Source organism: Rhamphochromis sp. 'chilingali' (assembly GCF_963969265.1).
Source record: "Rhamphochromis sp. 'chilingali' genome assembly, chromosome: 22".
In the NCBI taxonomy this organism is placed as follows: domain Eukaryota; kingdom Metazoa; phylum Chordata; class Actinopteri; order Cichliformes; family Cichlidae; genus Rhamphochromis; species Rhamphochromis sp. 'chilingali'.
The window spans coordinates 23,416,536-23,438,723 of record NC_137950.1 but is presented as its reverse complement, the minus strand read 5'-3'; positions in this window follow the sequence as shown (position 1 = coordinate 23,438,723).

Genomic DNA, 22,188 nt, shown 5'->3' with positions numbered 1-22,188 from the left:
TAGTAAGTTTTCACAGTAACTACAACATTCTGGTACTGTGTCTGGGAAGTCACTGAGGGTAAGGATAAAATTCAACAAAAGGAGCAAGAAGGGTAAAATTAGATCCACCACACTTTTAAATCCCAGCTCTGGTTTTCTTACCAAACCTGTCATTAATTCAGCTACGCATCCAACACATTGTCTGTAAAACTAAACCCATGGAATTAGAAGACATCAACTTTAAACATTATTCTTCATCCATAACAGAGAAAGAACCTAGAGCTGGAAGAGAGCCTGGGGAGGTGGAGGTATACACTGCAGAGAAGAGGAAAGAAATTCAGTGGAAACAAGACAGAATATGTGTGTAAAAGAGAAGAAGACAGGTGGAAAGGTCATCATTGAAGGAGTAGAGGTAGATGAGTTTAAAGGTTCAGCCATACAAATCAACAAACAATGCACAAGAGAGGTAAGGAAGAAAGTGCAGGCAGTGTCACGTGGGTGTAGACGAGGATTGATTTGTGACAGAAAGATAGCAGAAAATGAGGATTAACAAGACAGTAGCGAAACCTGCTAGATGTATGGTTTGAAGAAGATTTGGAGTTTTTCCTTCCCACTGTTGCCAAGTGCTTGCTTTATAGGCGCTATAAAAATGAAATTGAATTGAATTGTTGTTATCAAATGACTCATTTGATTGGTGAGCAAACCCCATTCTAGGTTTTCTGACTTGTTCAACTAGAATAAGGTCAACTTGGGTGTGATGTTGCAGCTCTGACTTCTAAAGTTCATGGAGCAGTACATTAGAATCAGAAATAACAGACAACTAAAACAATATTACAAATTTAAAATTGGTCTTTGTATTGCATTGGATTTATAAAACTTGAAGATGTACAATTTATACAATTTTGCAATTTCTCTTTTATGAATTCTTGTAGAGATGCCTTTTCAAACAATTCATCATTGTGGATTATTATTTGTTGCATCAATGTGGTGTGATGGGTAGCAGGAAAAGTGTGCTTATTTGTGGGTTTGGATGTAGTATTCTGGATGTCCGTGTGTGTGTGGAAAGACAGTGACATCTGCTGTAAATACCAAATTGAGATTTTTGGTAATGGTGCCATTTTTACAACCTTCTTTCTTCCCTGTAATTAGCTTCACCGTCTGTCATGATGTTGATTGTTAAGATTTGTCCATTTGATGTTCATTTACTGAGAAGAGTTTTCTGTTGCCAAAAACAATCTTAATTTATAGTTTTCTGCTGTCTACATTGCATAACTCTTCACTGAGACTCTGTCATGTTGACTTTAAGTTGTGATTGTTATTTGTCCTTGTACTTCCAGTATAGTACTCAATATGCATCTGCTGTGTTTTTGTAAGCTATTTTAATCATCTTGCTTCTACCGTGCGCATTGTATTAACGTACCCTTTTTTCACCAGGAGTGAATTTCGTTAATAACCCTTTGTAAAGAATGTTTGTCATTGCTTGATGAACACTGATTATTCGTTACGTTTTTGCATATGCTAAAGAAACAGCTTCAGCTACGCTAGTGTATCTGTGTGTTTGTGTGAAGATATGTGTAGGTGTGTGTGTTCTGAACTTTGGTTTTCTGAAGAGTAAAACTTTCCCTGCGATGCTAATTACTAGATTACCAGCCAATTTGTGCTGAGTGAATGTCTCAATATGAGTTAGTGTGAAGAATTGCAAGTGGAGGACACATTTGTTAGAATTCATGTTTCTGTGAACCTAGTTATGTATGGTGCAGACTTTATTTTTGCTGTTTCTGGTTTAATTGTGGTAATTGTTTTGGGAGCTTGGGAGTCTTTTTCACCAACTACTACTCACATGCAATTTGAAAATTGTCTCACTTAAAGTTATATTTGTGAATTCTTCATGCATGTTTATGCAAGTTTAGTGGTGCTCTTGGTTACTTGCGTTTTTTTGCTGTTCCAGTGTGACTTTCCGGGCAATATCAGGCTGTACTATAAAAGGCAAGTTCACATGACGCAATCACAGTTCATTTTTAAATTTTAAATATCACATTTTTATTATTAGCCTTTCCATTGAAGAATTTTCAGTCCTGTAAAATGTTTACATTTTAAATGATGCATTGCTATGTCCTAAATGTTGTGTAGACATCTGCCACCAGACAGACCATCTTTGTTCAGAAGCACCATAACACTGTTAATCTAGGCCTGATCTATTTGTTAATACTGTAATTATTAGTTGGTTATTTTAAGGTGAAAAAATTAAATTGTGGACACACACAACAGAAGCGAGCTTTCTCTGACCAGGATAGGGCAAGGAGTTCAGCCATACAGGAGGGGCTCAGAATAGAGCCTCATCCACATTGACGGGAGCCAGTTGTGGTGATCGTCTTTTGTGTTAGGTGTTCTGGCCATTCATGAGACTGTATTTCTCAGCTGGCCCGGGAACACTTTGATGTTTCCTGCAATAAACTAGAGGAGATGGCTGGCAAGAGGGAGGCCTGCTGCCCTCGTGACCCTACTTTAGATAAGAAAACCCTTTCCTTTCTTCCTTGTTGCCTTTTGGACTATAATGTGCAATGTTCATAATGCACAGTCAATGGCGCATGATTGAAGAATGTGATTACTGGTTTCAAATGCCTTTGTTCAGAGAGTTTTTGACACTGTCCTTTAAATGGTTATCAAATGTAACTTGATATTTGTTTGCTAGTTTTAGATTAGTCTATTTTTTTTCCGTGTTTACTCGACTGAGAAATGAATCACCAAGAAACATCCCTGATATAAATTTGAAATGAAGAACACAGTAGTAAAATGAATTCTGGCACTCCAAAATTAACAAAGGGAGATGAATGACCAAAAAGATTTGAAGACAAAGCATCCAACAGTGTTCAAATAAATAACATTACCATCCATGAAATTTTAATGGTTAAATTTTAACAATGATAAAACTGCACTGAAACATCGGCTGTTGTCATTTTGCAGCATATCATTTAGGCAGTTTTGTAAGAACATAATCTGGAACTTCAAAGCTACACAATTATAAACGGAGCTATCCATCCAAGTGCACTTTTTTCTTTCTCAAATACCAGAACTGTTAAAGCACTGTCTGATTCTTTTTTAGGGCACAAAGATAAACTGAGAACCCCACGTTGTTTCTACAGTGTGGCCACCAGGTTGCCTTCATATAATGATTTGCCCCCTTGTCACTTGATTGGGTCTTTAAACAAGCTCAAGGAATACATCACACACTCTGACTTTAAGAACTGACTGTTTATGCACTGTGCAATATATCCCAGAGCTGCCATGTGCTGTTGTAATGAGGTAATCAACATTATTTGCTTCATTTGCAAGTGGTCTTAAATGACAAGTGAGTTAGCAACAGGAAAACAGCAGGCAGGAATGAATTAATGAATGCAATGAGTGAACGGTGGCACCAAAAGCAGCATTAGCCAATCATATTAACTCACTGACATCAAGTTCAAGACTAAGGTTACATCCACACGTACCGGGTATTTTTGAAAACACAGATTGTTCTATGTGTTTGCACCTTTCGTCCACACGTAAACGGCGTTTTTGGTCACTGAAAACGGAGATTTCCAAAAAATTCCTGGCAGGGTGGATATTTTCGAAAACTCCCATTTTTGCATTTACGTGTGGAGGAGAAAAACGCAGAAAACACAGCGTCAAAGGTGTGCACCTTTTTTGACGTCACACTGTGCGCCACATTATTGTTTCGGTGAAATGAATTTCTACAATACTGTTACTGTTAATTGTACTCTCTGCAGTGTTTAAATGCTTAAATATACACACACAGTTACTGTCCCTCCACACATGCGACTGGGTTTGGCTTCTGTGCCCCATCTTTGTTTACTATTTCCCACCGAGGCTTCTAGACTTCTGATTGGCCAACATTTCTACACGGTTAGGAATATATCGCCACCTCTTGCTTCCTAGCAGCCTTTTCCTTCATTTCTGCGTTTACATGTGGACGGGATTATTTTTTAAAACAGAAACGGAAAATCTCAGTTTTCAAAAATACCCGTGTACATGTGGACATAGCCTAAGAGTAACAATGACTCTGAATTAAAACACTGACATAAAAAGACTCTGAAAAGGCGGTCGCTAAAAGGCACTCCGTCTGTTTATCTATCTGAAAATTGGCTTGTCCCACTATACACTCACCTTGACTCTGTAATCAGACACATAAAATAAAATCTAATCATTAGAAATGAGAAAACAAGTCAGATGCAACCAGAGATACCACACTCCTCTGAAGAAAGAACTTGCTGCAACTTCTGTCTCTGGTGTAAATATGAATAAAAAGCTTTTTTTTAAAAAAAGAAAAAAGAAAAAAAAAACTCTGTCCAAACTGATTTGTTTATCAGAACTAAATACTTGGATTTAATACTATAAATCAAGAGGAATTGTTTCAGAGTGAAAAAAGTAATGAAGCGCTTTACATATCCAGTCATCCACCCATTCACACACACATTCACATACTGGTGATGGCAAGCTACATTGTAGCCACAGCCACCCTGGGGCGCACTGACAGAGGCGAGGCTGCCGGACACTGGCGCCACCGGGCCCTCTGACCACCACCAGTAGGCAACGGGTGAAGTGTCTTGCCCAAGGACACAACGACCGAGACTGTCCAAGCCGGGGCTCGAACCGGCAACCTTCCATTAAGTGTACAGAACTTGCCGTTTATCAAAAATGGATTTAATACTTGTGAGATGTCATCAGTTATAGACTATTTTCTTTTCTTTCTTTTTTCAAAGAGGTAAGAGGTAAAGCATTTCCTTATATAGAAAAATGGAGGTGTGGGATTGAAGACACGTGTTTCATAGTAATTTTGTTTGTGGGCCCCTCATAAAAAACATGTTACTGTCAAGGTTACAAACTTGACACTCATTTAAAGGGGTCTTGAGAGATACACTGATCAGTCAACAGCCACTTTCTTAGGCACACCTTTTTAATTGCTCTTTATGACAAACACTGACACGTCCAGGATCAGTGTGATCGGTAGCAACATTTCCTCATTGCAAGAAGGTCATGGTTTCGAATCTGTCAGCAATAATCTGTGTGGAGCTGTGTCTGTCTGAGTTCTGTTGGGTACTATGGCTTCCTCCTACAGTCCAACAACAACAAAAATAAAGTTCTTGTAGTTCGATCAATTGGTGAATCGAAATTTCCCAGTGGTGTAACTTTGAGTGTCAATAGTTGTCTGACTCCTTGTGTTAGCGCTTCGATAGACTGTCCACAGTCTACACCGCCTCTCACCATATGGCAGCTGTGATATGCTGTAAAAAACAAAATGTTATCGTGAAAAAAATAGTTTCTTTTCTCTTCAAAGAGTGAAGTCGTTTTGTTACTGTGGGAAAAAGTTCATAGAGATGCATACTTTACAGTTTATAAAAGCAGATGCTTTCACAATGGGAACCCCTGGGTAGTCCCTGACAGTGAAATGATATTAGTATGGTAAACAAATGCATCCAATGTCACTTTTCTCCTCTCGCAACAACCCATTATGTTTATAATACAAATGATAGATTTGTGACAATGACAGCTCTTTTGTAATGACTTTCTTCCTGTTTAGAAAAAACAAACTACAGCTTGGGAAAGTGGTTGCTGACATGGCTTTAGGAGCATTTTGTGCAATACAGTTTGCCCACAGTAAATAAAAAAAAAGAATGAAAAACAAAAAAACAAAAACAGACTAATCTAAAATCAAATTTCTGGTCTTCTTGTTTTCAAAGAATTTCTAATGCATTTTTTTCATATTTCTTAAACAGTGCTGATGCGTAAAGTGATTTTCTTCATGTTTCTCTTCATCTCTTAAATGTAATTTCTATGAAATGATTACCACAATCAGGCAGGCTGTTACTGAAACATTTTTATTGTGAGTGTTCCAATTCTTGATTCATCTTGTCTAACCGTGTTTTTGAACTCAATGCCAAGATTTACTGAAGTTGTTCTGGCAGCATGTGGTGGCCCAACAACTTAATGAGACAACTTATGTTGTGTTCTCTTTGAATTAGTCAAGAACCTGCATCTTTTTTCTTCCACATTTTTTTGATATTTATTGACTCGCCAGTATTTTTGTTCAGTTCTGTTCAGATATAATCTTCTTTCTCTACGTGTTTATTAATTGTTAGCCTCTTTTGTTTGTTCACTACTTGCTCAACAATCTTATTTGTGTCTTTCTCAGTATCTTTAGCTATGACATTTGTCTTATCATGGCTGGTTCCTGCTATGCGGTCATACTTGGCATCTACTCACTAAGCTTCTCTTCACCTCTGCTGGATAAGAGCGAGAGGAAAGACAGGATGCATTATACATGAATTACAGGCTGGCAGACAGCACAGCACATGGCACCGATTTTACTGGGATGAGCCTGGGAGATTTCTATTAATTCTACTAAAGCATGCATGGTGTTGAAAGCACAGAGAAAAGAAATGGGAAGCTGCTGAAGAGCCGTGTGGCAGAGCATTTGAGGAATCAGGGTTAAGGGCAGGCAAAGAGGGAGTTTGTTTGTTAAAATATTCAGGAAAATAAAATGACTACTGAAGTAGAGTACATGGTTCCGTGTGTATGTGCACCTTTACCGGAACATGCCGGTCCTTAAAAGCTTTTAACGCACTTGCTTTCATGTTTAAAGCTCCTAGTAGCTGTCCTTATCTATGTGTTCGGGGATGGGCTTTCCATACTAAGAGCTAGATGTACATATGTGTGTCTATATTGAAAGCAAGATAGGAAATTGGTTCCAAGAAAATCTTGCATAATGAGAGCCCAAAGTGGCCAACTGAGGTTCTTGTCACATCTTTGTTGGCGTCACAGGGTGCACACACTTCTCTCAAACAAGACATACAAACGGCACACTAAGATAAGCACTTTAAGATAAGTCGCACACCGTCATGCAAATGTAATCACAGTTTACAGCAGCTAGATCAAGCATCATGGCTTTCAAGGTCGCTTATTAAATGATAGTTCTCAACATTCATTTTGGCTCATGAAGCTCATTTCTTTATTAAAATGGGAGTGGCATTGAAGCCAAGAGTGCTGAGTTAGTCTCAACACTGTGTACAAAAACAAATCTTGAAAATCTACAGCCAGCATAATATGCTATGGTGCCATCACAATGCTGTGTTTCATCCCTTTGTGCTTTTAGGAGAACGATCAGAATGGATCTTGTTCACTAAAGAACAAGCAAACATAGAATACATGCTACCATTCCGCCTTCGCTGTGTCGTTGATGGAGTGTTGGTCTGAGTCCCGAAGCAATCGATCTGAAGTATTTCCCGATAGCTCTTTCATGGCCACAGTCACAGTGTCTCTACATTGCCTACGCACAGTAAAGCAAACAGCAATTGATTCTCTTCCTCCTATCAGTGAGACATTTCATTTACTGGAACAAAGCCACTTGTGCTTTTGTTGTTGTATTTACTGGGCAGAGTGACAGAAATAAATATGTCTAGCCAGACCTGCCAACCTTGAAGAAAGCCTAAGAGAAAACATTTTCAGCTCAACGCGTAGCCAAAAACAGACTCGTTTAATAATATTAGAAATCTAGATCTGAACTCTGCATCTGCAAATAAAGTGTCATTTTTACAGTAGTCTGGCGGTAACATGTTTAATTAAATAACAAAGCACGAAATTGGGCAAACTAAAAAGTACAATAGTTGAAAGCTGCTATCTAATGTTCAGTGGCACATGGTACATGTTATTTATTTATTTGTTTGTTAACGTGAGACTGACACTATTAACGCGCTAACCACGCTAACGCATTGACAAACTAACCGCGCTAACGCATTAATGAGCTAACCGTGCTAATGCGTTGACGCTGTGCAGCCCAACGCATGGGGCGATCCTCATTAACTTGCTAATGGAGATTTGCCACGTTAATGTGCTTATGACGATAACCTCATTTTAACGAGATTAACACTGACAGCATTACTTTCTCTTTGGTGTTGATGTTCAAGACTCTTCAGAGTCATCCATAAATATTCTCTTACTTATTCTCTTACTTCAGGTTCTAGAGCTTTTCTAATCACCGTATTTTTGGTGTTAGTGTTTTTGCATTAAATAAAGGTGGAGGAATTAGAAGGATGATTTTAGAAGTTTAGTTTAGACTTAAATGATTAATCATGTGATTAGGGCTGCTCAGAGAAGCAGAACAGAATAGAAAAACAAAACAAAAAACAACTTATCTAGCAACTCAGGACTTAACCACAAACTAATGAGCAGCTTCAAGGATAACAGTATAGTAAACAAAGCTCAGTGTTTCTTCATATCTCATTGCATTTTAATTTCTTAGTCTGTTTGTCACATGTAAAAAAACAGCCCCAAATGTGTCGTTATATCCTGAACGTGCTCGGAGCTTTAATTTTTAGCAACTGGGTAAACACTGTATTTGTATTTCAGGTTTATACACATTTTGTGCTCTGAACAGCTGCATAGCGAAACTGCTGTTGGTGATAATGAAAGAGCGCGTCACCTACTGCAACACTGTGGCTCACTGATGGGCTTTTAATAGTTCTTGTACAATAATGGAAGTCTAAAGCATAGAGGATTACTGTAAGCTATATCAGGCGTCGTAATATTCAGGCACCACTTTTCAGTAAGATCAGTTCATTGTTTTTTCTTTTAATAAAGAAGCGAATATTTGCATATCACCACACTTTTAAGTTCTCTGCTCGTACATCAACAGAACAAACTGGAGTGGTGTATTACATTATGCACCATAGCTGTGGGATGCGAATCAGCTATAACCTTGGGCTAAAGAGTAAATGAGCACCAGAATGATAAGAGAGAGTCAATGAACACCAATCCAGAATCAAAGCATCATCTTGGAAGATGTCAAAGTCATAAAACCAGGGGAAGACAGTCTAGCGCCCTACCCATCACATTGTAGCATACTGCATTCCCCCTTTACTGTGATTTTCTGACATGCAATGTAGTAGTGCAGATACCACATTTTGCAATACAATACAATTGCAAAACAATACAATATAAAAAATAAATAAATAATCAAACTATATTTGATCAAATCTAGTAATTTTGAATAATTCTTAAGAAAAAAAATACTTGCATATTGTTCTTCAGTATCAAGTTTCCCCCAAACGCCCCACTAAAAACATTACTACTGCTAATTGGAGCATGTTTCTTATGTAGACCAACAGGTGTGTTCACAGCATTTTGACATAACATGATAGGGAAAGCAGAGGTACAATTGATAGTATTATTATTGCGTGTGTAATACAGCATTGCAGCTGAAAGTTGAGATGTATCAGCTCCAGGTTCTGGATATGCTGTCTGGTGGCTTGCAAAATTAGGCAACTTAAAAACAACACACTTTATCAATAACTAGTGTTGTGTATAACATGTTACTGTTATCACATTGCATTTTTAAGACAGCAATTTAATCAATTGTTTGCATGATGGGCAGATCAATCAAGGCATACTTTTTTCCAGATCAGCCAGAGTCTGATCTTCAATGGATAACAAAGGCCCTGATGAGCAGTCAGGCCTGTAGCTCTGTAGCCTCTATTTTTATGTACCAACATGTTTCTACAGTAGAATTGTGGCGGCAATCAATTTCAAATTGGGTTGGTTTTCAATTGTGCTTTGTTTGTGTTCATCCTTGAACACTTAAAAAATGTCTTATGTACCGATTAGGATAGGGATTGTGTCAGTGTGCGTGAGTGTAACCTCGGACATGTAATGGAGAAACACAAAAGTCATTTAAAGAGTATGTCTTGATGCATACCCAGTCATCCAGGTCAGGAAATCCCAAAAGGTTGATTCAGTTCATCCAGAAATTGCGTTTTCAGTGGGAGAAAAGTTTTGTCACTCATCCAACCTTGTAAACAGTACATTTGCATAATGACTGAAACTAGCACCACTGACTAACAGTGGGCTGTGAGGTCAGTTTCATGGTCATTAATGTGCAAATTTACATGACCATTGATCAGTCACTATTGATCAATGGCCACCGATCAGTGGCCATGAGTACCATTCACAGAGAGTTTGGAAATGTCTGCAATCACAGAATTAATGAAAGATATACTTTTAGGCCTCATCAGCTCAGAGATGGCCTTTTCAGCATTCGCTATATTACTCTGTTTGTGCTGGGTGGCCCACCAAGTGGTCCAACCCAAGAATCCCCAAGGATCGGCCGCATTGTTAGTCAGTAGTGCTACCGTCAGTCATTATGTAAATGTACTGTTTACTGTTAAACGTGCAGTCAGCTGAGACTGAAGAATTCAGTTCGATCAGTGACAAAACATTTCTTCCATTGAAAACGCCACGTGCAGATGAACAGAATCAACGTTTGATATGGAAAGAGTAGTGTAACAGATTACGCTCTCTGGGAGTAATTAAGTAATGTAATAGATGTAATGCATTATTTGATCTTTGTAAGTGTCAAGTGATGTATAATTTATTACTTTTTTGTAATTTTTTTTTTACACTTCCTTTCCTCCTTTAACACATCAAAATGTCTGCTATTAAAGTTAAATTCTTAGCACCTCTTTTCATGGGGAACTAATAATTTGAAGAGAAGACAGAAGTTATGCAAATTGGTGATTAACTGTGTCGTTTTTAGTTAACATATAATTTGTGACACAATTTGCACTGGTTGTCATGGAGGGCTGTGATACTGTTTTGGTGTGTGAGGGCTGCTTTTTGTAATGCTCAGATCTTATGTATGAGTCCTTTTATTTATTTAATTTTTAAACAACTTTCTCTACCTTGAGCCATTTCAGACATAAAGCAGAACATAGTTCCTTCAAAATAAAATGGCAAAACATCTATATTTACACACAAAATAAGAACCTTCGAAAAGCAGCAGCTCAAGCAAGGTACTGACATTATAAAAGGTACATTTAAGCCCTGCCAAGGTGCATTAAGCAAAGAGGAGCATTTTCATCGACAGACTAAAGGTCAATAAGGGGACATGGAGTGGATCCAAAGTGCCTCCCACTCTTTTGCCATGGCGGTCACAGTGGAAGACAAACTGTGGTGCTAGCTATCAGTGCACACCCACTAGCGATCGGTTGCTAAAGATCAATGTGAACTACTCCTACTCGCTCCATGAAAAGTCCATAAAGGCGACGGGCTGCTGATGGTGGTTGCCAAGTCTTTAGAAACTAAATGATCAAATTAATCCAAAAAAAAAAAAAAAAAAAAAAGTAAAAACGCAGGAAGAAGAGGAAACTGCATCTTGGCTGACATTATTCATATATTTTGTGGGCACACACACAGAATCTTAAAGCTCAGTAAAAACAAACAAACAAAAAACACAATATTCTGTAGTTGTCTGAAAATGTTTTGTCTTCTTTTTAACATGCTGTTAATCTAACATACTGTTTCTACATATTTGACACAGGAACTGAGTCACTTGCTTTGAATTAAGTTGAATTAAACTGAAGCTGTTGTCACTCACTCCTACAGAGCACCACTCGCTGGTGATCATTTTCTTCATGAGTTAGATGGCAAAGGGAGAAAGTGAAAAGGCTGCAGAGCACTCCCAGCCAGTGGACCATTACATTTATCTATATCATGAATGTAGTGTTCGAGTGAAAAATAGAACGGACAAAATATGAGGCGTATAAAGTGTATGATCGAGAAGGATAAACAGAGTGAGAGGAATGGAACAAAAGATAAGAGGAAGACAAGTGAGAAGAAAATGTGAGAATTGAAAAGCCATATGTACTTAGTTAAAGGGCACTTAATAGTACCAAAGTACTGTATAACAATGCACAGATGTGGAAGTGTCCAGTCCTGTCACAATCTGGCTGAGGCAGACTGTATAGAGTGAAGAAGGTGGACCCAAGTGCAGACACGTGAAATAACAAAACTTAATGTTAACTGAAAACAAGCCATTTATGGCTGATCTTAGCAATAAAAAAAAAAAACAAAAAAACAAAGGCAAAGACAAAACTAAATCATAAACTAAACTGGGTGAGCTAAACATAACAAAACCCTGGAACATGGACGTAGACATAGAGACCTGGCATGAATGCATAATCTTGCAGACATGGCATGACATGGAGACAAAGTAGAATAACAGACGCTCAGACAAAGAATGAACCAACAAACACACACAGACTAAAAGCACACAGGAGGTGATCAGGGGAAGTGGAAACAGCTGACACAAATGAACATAACAACATCACAGAATCAGAATCAGAATCAGAAACTTTATTGTCATTGTCATGAGAACAACGAAATTAAGAATGGTCCCCGATCATTGCATCATCCCTAGCAATCACAGTGGAAGAGTAAAACTAAAACCAATGAACATAGAAACACGAGACCTCTTCAAAATAAAAAAAGGAAACATGAGACGCAGTTATAACAATACAAACTTGACAAACTGAAATCACAGACAAGAAATGCATAACCAGAAGACGCAAGTGAAACACAACTAGATTAAACTTGAGGCAACTAAATAATGAACCTCGAACCTAACGTCATCTTCACAATACAACAAAAAAGATCAAAAACCAAATGAAAGCTCTGGTAAGTCCCGTGTTGGATAAACAGACACACCCACAAGAGCCATAAGTGGTTAAGTGCTACATTGGAACTTCCCAGTGCCTCAAAAACATGCAATCTATGTCAGCTTTGCTGATCTTTTATAACACTTTTGTCTCATCCAGTATAATGACTTATAATGCGTGAAGGCACAACTCCAAAAGACAATTTTGTTATTCTGTCAGTCCAGCAGTATCTGACAGTAGAGGAATCGCCTATTTGAAAGTAACTTGAAATGATCTGATTGTTTCAGCACAAAGTAGACTATGCATCACATCATGGCTGAAAAATCTCTTCAAAGACAAAGTTGTGACAGTGTCCAGGATGTTGACTGGATGTCTGCTGGATGTCCTTCATGGCCATCTGCTGAATACATGCATGGATTTTATGACAAAGGCTTTTGAAAATGGTTTTACTCAAGAGTATGAACAATAACAATAACTGAAGTCCTTAAATTAAGTACTGAAAAAGTTCTGAAGACTTAATAAGCTAACCAACCATTATGGAGCGTATTGTCATTGCTGGTGCAGTTTTTCCATTTTTAGGTACACTGTCTTGGCGCTGCTCATTACGGCTAAACTGAGTCAATACCTCGACTCCCTCATTTCACTTCATATCATACTCGACAGCTTTATTTGTGCCAGAGAACCACAACACTTAAATACAAATCAAATTAAATTCCTCTCACTAACACATGTCTCTGCAGTGCAGAAAAGTGCACTGAATTGTTTGCAACTGTTATTTGTGGTGAGTAAGTGCTGGTGCCGAGATTCAGGAGTGTCTGGTTTATGTTTTCTTGATATTGAGACTTGGTCATTTTTTTCCTCATATTAACAAAGCTAATTGGAAAAAAATATCAATATCGTTGTCATTGTAAATCCAAAATAACATCAAAGAGCATTTAGGAATTTCAGGACAGACCATTGGCAATTCTTTTTTCAACAACATCTCATAATACCACAGATGAATGAACAAGCACAATGTTGGTTTTTATTACATTTTTGGCTGTAAAACGATTGGAGTGAACATGACTGCTGTGACTGGACATGGCATTGGCTGCCACTCAGATACAGTCTGCCTTCTCCAATCTCACCTGGCACATCACCACCACCTGCGAATATGGATTAAATTTACAGTCTTGAAATAAAGTCAGTGACAGCTCTCACACAGTCTCACACTGTGCTGAATCTTCATTACAAGTGTTTTATTGTAATGTGGGACAAGTTAAGCATAAAAGCTGAATTCTCAAATGTTATCCCAGAGTGGGAAATACTGCTGTTTAACATGATTATCAGGAAAGTTGTTGCCCAATCAGTCTGATTGCTGTGAACATATGAACAGAGCGATGGCACCCTCACGCAGTGCTGCTTGATGGCTGCACCGTGACTGCCAACAACTGCTGACAGCTGACCGTGACAAGAAAAAAATGGATCAATCATTGATCGATGATTACTTTTTTATACATAAACATCAACACGGTACTTCGCATTGACAGTTTATGGTTGAATGTGGGTGTTCAGAGGGCCATCTACACCACCTTTGAATTACAAACACTGCATTCATGTGTGCATCCCTGCATTTTACAAATCTGAGTTTTTTTGTGCACACCATTTTTGGGTTTTGTTCTCACGTACACTTGTTACAAGGATCCTACACACTGTTTGATGAATGAGAACCCTGAATTATATGGCATGTGGTTGTGTGCCTGCCCACAGTCCATTGAAAAATCTTTTTTGGACACGCCAAGAGAATTGTAACACACTATTCATCCTACTTAAAAAATCTGCTTCTCACAACTTTATCAAAGTATTTGATTGCACCTCTGTAATCACTATTTCGATGTTTGAAAATGCAAGTCTAATAGGACCTCTGTTGGAGGTAGAATCAACATCCATTTGTCCCATTAACAAACTACAGTTTTTATTGTAAACCACAACCATTGCTGAGAGAGTGCATAGATGCTTCCCCGGCAAATATCATTTCAATATATGAGCAGCAGGACCATGAGGCCTTATGTTATACATGCTTTAAGCATTTGGCAGAGTGGTTTGTAGTATTTGGTTTATAGCACTGGAAGAAAATAGCAACAAAAAAAAATAGAATGTGATGCATGAGTGATGGGAGATTAATAGCAGGAAAATGCAAGAGGCTTGTGAAAATGACTGTATAAGTACCAATAAAGTAGTCCTGACAGGCAATTTGGCAGCCCAGCCCAGCAAAGTATGTGGGTAAATCAGACCATGTGAATGCTTAACGGGGACACACACACTTTTACACCTACACGCACAGACCAGAACATGAAAACAGGCACATTATGAAAAACTAAATTTTTAGAATTACATTTTGGTAAAAAATTAACGTTATTTCAGATACAGTGTAGAGTACTGATTTTCAAAAACATGCATCTCTTATTAGAAATCTAACAGCATGTGCAATTACTAGTTGCTAAGAAACCAAGACCTGCATCTGCTACTTATAGTTTATGAAATTTAAAGTGTTGCAGATGACAGATCAACTGAAGAAACATCAGCTGTAAAACAGTTATGTATTGCACATGTGTAGAGTATAAAATTCTCATCTATAACAAACAATATCAGACCTACAGAAATGTAATACATTTAGAGGTTTTCTAACTCAAAAATATAATTATCTTGGAAAGTTTCAAGAAAAAAAAAATTCCAAATCAATTGTCAAAATTTGTTTCAAAATCCTGCAAAGACCTGCATGAAGTACAACTGACAACTATTTCTAAGCGGCCTGACCCTCCAACATTATCACTGTTTACTCAGGGAAATGGTCATTTCCCAAACAAAGTAAAACTGGATAAGCAAGGGGGCGTAATTCATTCCATCCATATTTTTAACTGCTTATCCAGTTCAGGATTGTGGTAGGGGGTGGGAGGCGATTAAGGGAATATCATGGTTAGATTTTCAGATTTTTAAATAAAAGGTTCTCTTCAAATTCTTAGATAATTGTCTCATCATTTGAGAAATAGCAGAGAGGTATTTACCAAAACCTTGCCTATTAAGGGAAGACTATTTGCAGCCTAGAGAACAATCCATTTCATCAGAAATTATCTAAATGGAAGGCCAACAACCTCTCAACAGGTCTTATGAGTGATGGATCCATACTCAAAAAGTTTTGGTTCAACTCGTCAGTATAAACAGAGGTCAGGGGAGAAACAAGACAAGGTGAGTTCAATTCAGTCAGTGGTGTTAGGGATCTTGTCAAAACTGATGAAATTATGAATGCAGAAAAGCACCATCATATTTTGATCCAGGATGCAGTACCGTGTGGAAAGTGTCTGATTATCAACAGATTCATTTTTCAGCATGACAATGAGCCCAAACACACTGGCATACCTGGATAAAAAAAAACATACAATGGAACAAAATCAATCATGTGTTGGGTTTCCCAGAGCAAAGACCTCAACATTATTGAGTGTGGTTTCACTTTGATAGAGAATGGAACAAAAAGCAGCCAAACCCCAAAGAGGAGCTTTGAATGTCCTTCAAAAAGCCTGGAGAACTATTCCTGAAGACTACTTAAAGAAATTACAAGAAAGCTTGTCTAAGACAGTTCTGGCTGTGAAGTAGATTAAATGTTGTCATCGCAAATATTAACTTTTCAGCTCATTAGAATTGTAGAAACTTGCCTCATAGACTGTATTTCTATGTATTTTTGCGCATTTGTAGCAAAATATAAGTAAATGAGGAGAGAGTCAAGACTTTTACACATGTACGTATGCATACTGTATGGATATTTTGTCAATGTTTGAAAAAACAACAACAACATTTATGCTATATATTTGTCTACTCCTCATACCTGTACACACAGATAATACATGCCCCCATTGTACACAAACGCATCTTTCCTTCTGACGCATGTTTACTCACCCTGCTTCATTAATCACTGCTGCTGGTGTCATGACAGCCGGGCACAGAAGGGTCTATGACATTGTCTCACCTCTTCTTCTCCACCTTCTCAGGAATAAAAATATGCCTTCCATCTGATTCACTGTCTCCCCACAGCACATACACAATTTTGAACTTACAAATGAAACCAATTCAGTGGTTGCAGGTGTAATCGATGATTTGTGGGGTTCCATCACATCTTAAATGTCTCAGACGTTGTAAAATTACCTCATATTATGCAGAATTTCAGTGAAACTAAGAAAACTTAATTAATGCAGGTAGTGCTTACCTACTGTGGCATGTTGCTATGGAAAACAAAAATCTGACTTTATAAACTGGTCCTCATTAATACAGGAAACTGACAATACGGATTCATTCGTGGCTTTTTTCTATTTGTAATGTAATTCTTTAAATAGCAATTAAATGTTTTTTGTTTTTAACTGGTTCTTACAAATCAGCTCACTTTGATGATTCATTTAAATATTTAGTTAGAATATACAGCATATAAGAAGGAGATGAAGTAGATATAAAGTTGACAATTTAAGGCCAATAAGCAGGAGGTGAAAAATCCAGCTGGTCCATATTTGTGTCTTTTTGCCCATGGGCATATTTCTGCTGTTCTGCTGTTTTTGTATTGTGGCAGAGTTCATTATCCTGCAGGGGAAGGCTTCAGCTGTTGGGTTGTATTGTGTGGTGGCGTGTTCTTGGTTTTAACAATATTTAGCAGGGTTCATGTGTCAGAGTAATATCCAGATGAATGCTAGGACTACGACTAATGCCAGCAGAATTTTTGCCTTGTAATGACACAGTTGCCCTATCATTATTCTTACATCATTAAGCTACTTACCTAAAACTATGTGTACTGAGTTTTAAAGATGTCCTCAGAACTGATGCAAAAATTCTCAAAACACAATACTTTTTTCATCGCAGGAACTGTTTTCATTAAAGTAAGCAGCTGGCAATTATGACTAATAATAAAACAAACAATAACATTAATTTTGGAGCTAGTCAACAGTCAGTCCTGCCTGTTTGAGTGTTAATAGAAAGTGTTAATTTGACAGGATAACACAATTATTTCTGTCTATAAGTACTATGTTTTGGTTTTTTTGGTTATGTTTTGTTGTTTGTTGTTCTCCCATGCAGACTGAAGTTCAGTAAAGTCTACCAGCAACCACACAGAAATAGCGGTAGCATCATTTACCAGCTATTTTTTGTTAGCTACACAAATATGGTGCCATGTTATCAGAAGCACAGGAAATAAACTGGGCTGTAGCTGAATTCATTTGCTGTATTGTTATAATTTTCTCTTCTTTCTTCTCTCTTTTTAAAAAAAAAAAAAGTCTTATTTAACCCTGTAGTACTGACAATAGTATTGAGTTTTTCCTTGAGTTGTTATAGTCTTCTTTACGATCCCCAGTGATCTCCATTTCCATATCGCTGCACCAACTGGTAGGGTAGTTTGGTAGTTTCTGACTCTGTGATTGGATCTGGTTTTGCCCTGGACTCTAACTAACTGTCTTCTGTGCAGAAACATCCCGCCTTTGTGGCTTATAAGAGAGACATTGCTGTAGGGGGAAAAAACACTTTTGAGATAGCTGTTTGGAGGTTTTCCCGTCCCCCAAACTGTCATGGTCTGGGTGCCAGTGGTTTTCGACAGAGCTGGTAGTTCCACCTCTGGGACGAGCCACCGTGTTCCTGCTCATTGCTCTCACCTGTGGGTAATTAAGCTGTCGACTTATAAGGCCAGCGCTCTCAACTTCTCTTCGCCAGATTCTCAGCTAACCACTCTACTCACCAGATTACCAGATGCAAATCCTCACCATAGAACCTGCATCAGGATACTGGACCTCTCGACACTCTTCATAGTCATGGTTTTTGTTCACTCCATGCACCTGCCTGCCTCCTGCCTCAATGTCAGGAGTTTTGGATTTCTTACCACTCACCCGGACCAATCACCCCACCACGCTACTGATCCAGTTGCAGCAATGACTCTGACCCTTCCCCAGGACCCTGCCATCCAGTCTGACTCTCCCTTTGGCCCAAAATCACAAAACTGCAGTTTCCACAGTTGAAACTTCACTTGTTGTTTGCATGGCTCAGGTCGCATAAATACTCCATAGTTTTGGCTTTGTTCATAGCACAAGTTTAAACTAACGGCTCTGTTCTCTAGCCTTGTTGCATACACTTGTTTTGTAAGTAAACTTTGTCACTTAAACGTTCCCTTTGCTCCATCTGTGTCCTGCATTTAAGTCCTTTTCTCTCGAGCCGGCTATGGCCGTGACACAAACCGCAGCGCAGGAAATACCAACTCACTGTTCCATTAATTTGATTGTAAGACTTCAATAAAATGTGTAAACTTTTACTCTTGTGTCCTGCAGCTGAGCCCAGATCTGGTTTGGATCCTTGACATCAGTATTGAGTGTTGAAATTCTAGTATCATGACAACCCTGTTAAGTTTTTCCATGCAAGTTTCATACCTGAAGGTTTACTGTTTGCATTTAAAGCACATTATAAATGTCATGAAAATAAAGACAGCCATCATCTTTATTGCACTGATGTTCATCCCATGCTGCATTTCCAAAGTTACTGTGGGGTCAGCACAGTTGTTGAAAGGAGCATAAAATGTAATCAGACTAGTCATATAGGTATTAGAAGTGGAGAGACCACAAACCCCCAGGCAGGCAAAGTAACTGCTTTAAAGAAACTAATATGGAATGAAAACCATTACAGAAATTTAATTAGAATTTCTCAAATGTAACCTTCGTCATTACCGTTTAGGCTTTGAAGACACTTTTTTCACCTATATCCTGTTTTTCATTTCTTATCACAAATATTCACATTGCTTGGACGTAACTTTTTGTAGCCATTTCCTCCTTGTGGAATGCATCTCTGCTCCTGTATTAGCTATTAACACTCACCCCTCCACACTTGTGCATTGAAATAAAAAGCTCTGGGTACGTCAGCTTTTGAATCCCCTTCTGTCCCTTTCTCATCACCATGAGATGAAAACAGCAACTTAACTATAGTCTAGTGACTGAGACGTTTTGTTCTCCTCCTGTTCATTCTGTCTCAATGTGTATCTCGTTCAATTAATGTTTCCATTTTGCTTTTCTGTTGTTGTAAAATTGATACTTTTTTCTGTGTAGCTTGTTTTGAATCATGCAATAAAGATTATTGAAGTTGCTTTAAGAACAAACCAATACAGTAATTTCAGGTGACTCTAGCCCGATTCCTTCAGTGATTATCAATGCAGCTGGCACAGGCCTCCACCCTCTCCCCCATTCTTGCATAAATATCTACATCAGCAGCAGTGAGGGCCAAGTGATGCACAGAAGTTTGATTTTGAACTTAGGAAATTCTGTAAGGTGAACCAACCGAATTAATAAAACAAAGAGGACATTGGCATTGTGCTGTTGTACAAATAGACTACCACAGTTACAGTTCTATATAAACAGGATTAGGTCCCAAATTTCCCCTTGTGGGACAATTAAAGGATTTTTCTATTCAATTCTATTCTAAATGCAGCTGTAACAGCTAACACAGAGTCAGTATTGCTCTCACACTTGATTAGAGAGGCAGTGGTCATTTTTATAGTATATTATATTTTGGAGGATTCAAAACATTTAAAAGTTAATCGGCTACTTCTCTTAATGTGTTTGTAAATTAAAGATTTTGGGCTTACTACTGTTGGTTCCCTGAAAAAGCTGGCATCATCTTAGGTCTGTAGATCTTTCCAAGAGATTTTAACAGAAGTTTACATATTTCTTAAAATAGTCTTGCTATTTTCCTCCATAATACAGCTCTGAATAGAGGTGTAATTTGTGCAAAGCTGTGCGTCATTTTTTCTTTTTCGTTTTGCTTCTAAGATTTTCGAAAAAGAACTAACACAAGGAGTAGTAACCTGCAGGTGGTCTAACTAACTATCAGAAAACAAAGCTACCCAACCTTAAGTGTTCTAGGGTAGCTGGATGATGCAGCATCATTTGACAGGACCATCTAATGACTAAATGTGCAAATGACCCTTAAAAGAGCAGCTTTATTTAGTAATGTGTGTTTCAGGTGAGGCAGCACAGTTACCGCCAGAGCTTCTGTTAGAAAGAAATGCCAAAAAATGAATCTTTTTTTCCCCATGTACCTGTCTATGAGTGATTGAGGATTACTTGCTGTCAGAGGTGTGAAATCCACATGTGGAGGAATGGGCACATCTCCTTTTCATTTATTCATCCTTTCTGCCCACCGTCTTTCCTCTAATGTACAAAACAAAACAACAGTGAGACCTGGAGCACCATCACAAAGGTTATTAAAGAAAAAGAAAGCTTTGCCCCCGAGGCAAAGAGCAAACAAGAGAGTTTAATAATGAATGATAGTGAGGAGCGTGTCAAAGTAAATTCAGTCTATTGAGCAATACTCTGTGAAATGTTTCACTGTCAGCAACATTCCCTGCAACTGTTACAGAAAACACAGATACAATGGTTTTCAAAAAATGTTCAGATGACTCTTACCATCTGTCGGAATTACTTTTGTGTCATCCACCTTTGTAATTCCCCAGCTGTCAGGGAGGAATGCTACCACAGTTGCCTAAGTGGATGTGTCACTGTCTACCAATTATTCCAGTCATTTGTGCTCATCACTTGCTTTGTCCCTGCAGTTAAGCCTTGGGTGTTACTTACTTTTCTTAAAAAATGTATATAAATAAAAAAATTATCCCGCTCCCTGCAGTGAACATCTTGTTAATTCTGTCAATTAAGTTGTGATCCCTGCTCTTCGAAGCGATGCTACAAGCACAAGTGCTCACTTGTACACATGTACTGTCACACTACTACATATCCTGATCGTGTTCCTTTATACCTGGCCTCCAAAACTTTACTACTTCATTTGCTCCGAAAAGTCTGTGATGTTTATATGAGTATGCTATGCGTCCCCTTTGAGAAAAATAATAAAGAAAAGACGAAATCAGATATTTAGATTAGTTTTTTTTTTAATACCAGTTTTGTTCAGGACTCTTCAAATTGTCAGCTCAGCAGAAGCCGCTGTGTATGGAATCCTGCCTTTTACGTACTGTTGTTAAAACTGCCACCAGTGGTATTAATACCAACTGATTACAAGAAATAATAACCGACAACAGCAGTACTAACACCTCCTTCACTCTGATGCCAGTTTTCAGGTCTGTTTTTTTTTTTTATCTATATCTATTGCATTAACTGACATTCAGTGGTTCTCAGAGAATCAAACAATTAAATACAAATGACCAACTAAGGCAAGCTACGTAACAGGAAGCATTAACACCTGCTTGATGAAGGCCAGAGTTGATATCCCTCACAAATTGTGTAAACATTTCACTTTGTTAGTATTTTTGCAAGATATTCTGCAAGTAGACATGTGTAAACATTAAAAAAAAAAAAGAAATGGCTAACCTAGTTAACCTATAATTTATCAAAACTTCTGTTAAAATTTTTAAATTGGTACTGACAAGATGCACGAAGCAACATATTGTTCTATACGGCAGCAGAGAAAACACTGACAAGTCTTATAAATCAGTTCCATCAGATAACACCAAAAAGTATTGTGTGGGCAGCGTGTTAGAGGAGCAGAAGCAGCTCTGGTTCTGCAACTATGTTTACACAAGATGCATTGCAGCAGAGTGCTCAGCTGTACTGTAGGTCACCTGCTTTTTAAGGCCAAAATGTAATTACTGTGATTATGTGCTTAAAATGCATGAAAATATAACGCGTTCATGGGTGCATGATGTGAGTAAAACTAGGAGTGAACAACTGAA